This window comes from Varroa destructor, unplaced genomic scaffold (genome assembly GCF_002443255.2).
Source record: "Varroa destructor unplaced genomic scaffold, Vdes_3.0 BEIS01000005.1, whole genome shotgun sequence".
Classification (NCBI taxonomy): Eukaryota; Metazoa; Arthropoda; class Arachnida; order Mesostigmata; family Varroidae; genus Varroa; species Varroa destructor.
The window spans coordinates 13,644,184-13,646,692 of record NW_019211458.1 but is presented as its reverse complement, the minus strand read 5'-3'; the positions used below and the strand labels follow the sequence as shown (position 1 = coordinate 13,646,692).

The 2,509-nt window shown below is 39.3% G+C and overlaps 1 long non-coding RNA gene across 1 annotated transcript; it reads left to right on the top strand.

Annotated features, from left to right (window-relative positions):
- Positions 1–857: 857 nt before the first annotated feature.
- LOC147755311 (uncharacterized) lies at positions 858–2,509 on the top strand. Its single transcript, XR_015329361.1, has 2 exons — positions 858–1,257; positions 1,779–2,509. It is a non-coding gene; the product is annotated as an uncharacterized LOC147755311 (long non-coding RNA).

The following is a 2,509-nucleotide window of genomic DNA, read 5'->3' as shown; positions in this document are numbered from 1 at the left end:
CAATGCAAAAAGTAACAATAAGCGACTCTAGCGAAGCGAAATTGGCTTAATAGAAGAGATCGCAAAACGAGAAGAACTAAATAAAAATTTTAGGAGAGTGATCGTTAGTTATTTAACCTGAATTGCATAGCCGAGCAAACCTACAATAAGTAGGTGTCTGCATCGTGGATCGGGGATCAATTAAATTCTTTCTCTATGGAACATCAAATCTCTAGTGTTGCCATCGGACTGAGATTCGCTATCGAAGTAAAAGATTGGCAACACTGTCGCAGGCATCGACAATGAACTGGATTTATTTCGAAAGTGGGTTCGTATCGGTTATAGTAAAAAAAAAAAGGAAAGAAAAGGAATTGAACGAGTATGAAAAATAAAGACATCAAATCGTCTTTAAATTAAAAAAAAAAAGGTAAATTCATCTTTGATAATGTGATTCTGACTGATGTAAACTCCTTGCTTACGTATATGAGGAAAAATGCTGACTTTTGCTATGCGACTTCTTATAACTGCTAACGTGTCATGGTTCAATCAATCAAGAGAGAGAAACCCCCTTCAAATTGGTCTCTTTTATTGAGGAAGAAGCCATGTCTTTTTAGCTCTTCTTCCCACCGATCTTCCTTACGTTCCCACAACTCTAATTCTGCAACTTTAATAATATATAAAACTTAGACTCCGCTATCTAGAATTCTGACACTTAAAGTTCTAAGTTAGTCGACCATTTGTTTTCTAACGCTCCATCGCAGTGGTGCCAGCCAAAGATGCCAAGCAGTCGACAGCGTGCTCTAGGCGGTGACAGATACTGCTCCGCTACGGCGGCAAAGAACGCGCAGTTGCTAAGTGAGATAGGTATGTACCTATCTCTCTCTTTTGTATGCATTATGGGGGTAGAGGAAGGCGTGTAAACGACATTCCCTATATCGTTGTTGCCGCTTATTTTTATTTATAAGCACACAGCTCGTACTCTCATTCCTGTTTACTATAGGGTACAAAAAACAAATTTATTTTCATACATAGTAATGGCCTGTAGTCTGCTGTTAGGACAATTGCAGCTGTGCCAGATCATTCGTCGACTATTCATACACACTTGCATAAAGATCATCTGTTGCCAAAGCTAAAAATCAATAGCAAAGTGCCAATTCAATGGGCTGCGAGCAGTGGCAAGCCAATTATGTTAAACAGCCAAATGTGTACTAGACATGTGTTCGTGTCATGCAGAAGAAACGCATCGACCCAAGAGCGCTAGAGAGTGGATGCATGAATGTCCGTACCAGTATAACTGACATACGTTTGTAATGTATACACATTTCGGACGTCATGTTAACCGGCAAAATGAACTAATCGAATACAATGTGAATATATAATCGACTATACAATAGTTATTTTCACCAAAACACTGATCTGCTATTACCTCCTCGTTGAGTTTTATCTTCGCTGTGTTAATTCACTGTGCTCTCCGCCTATGTTATCCTACAGCCCTTGCCAGATTTGTACGTTGCTTGCTATTCAAGCGTATACAGGCACCACGGCTCGGTTAACAGTAATGATTCGAGTGCTCCTTTCATCTCAAATACCCAGCGAAATGCTGGTTCGTGCCGCTGTCCTGTACATTCTGGGTACAGTCTTAGTTGGCATGCAGATCGATAGAATCAACTTGTTTATGAATGAAGTTCTTAATAATACGCACTACATTCTGCGTCAAGATAGTTACGATCCTGTAAATCTTACCAACTTCTCACAGGTAATGCAGGACCATAATAGTACGACTGTATACCTCGTTTCAGATACGCTTTACAACGCTTCCCTGATTTTTCTTCAACAAGATCGTGCGTATGCGACATACCCAGGACCTATGAAACTGGGCTGCCGGGCTGAATTTCCGCCTCTGCTAATCAAGAGCCCACGTTCAATTTAACAACGACGACGAAGAAAGTACAGAATGTTTTTCGCTTTCACTAAGCCGTCTTGATTGACACTGTTGGCCCTCGTATTTTTTGACCTTCATTGATTCGATCTCTTCGATAATAACTAATAAGCGCAAAACCTGGTGGCGATTTTACTGTATCCGAGAACTTTTGTACGGATTACCATTTACAATTTTATACAATTACAAATTCATGATTATATTATTAACAACCGCTACATGAAAATTATGAGAGCTGCGCCCCATCACCGTGTCATGCCTTAGCTTGATCAAAGTGGCTTCATAGGCTTGTTAAGAAGAAATTAGTACTGACACCATTGTTAAGTTTATTGTTGATTGACTGTGTAAACAAAACGCTGACCGATCAAGTCACATGAAAATAATAGAATCAAAAGCATAGCTGAACGCTTCTAGGGCCGAAATGCTTGACATGACTTCTTTACACGAAAAACCTCATTGTCACGTTTTCCCGCGTGCATTTTTTTTAACAATGTACATTGAAATAGTTCTTGTTATATCGCTACCAATATACGCTTGATTATAATTAAAATCCTACCGAAGACACAATAAAGATAGAGAACACTATTTAAA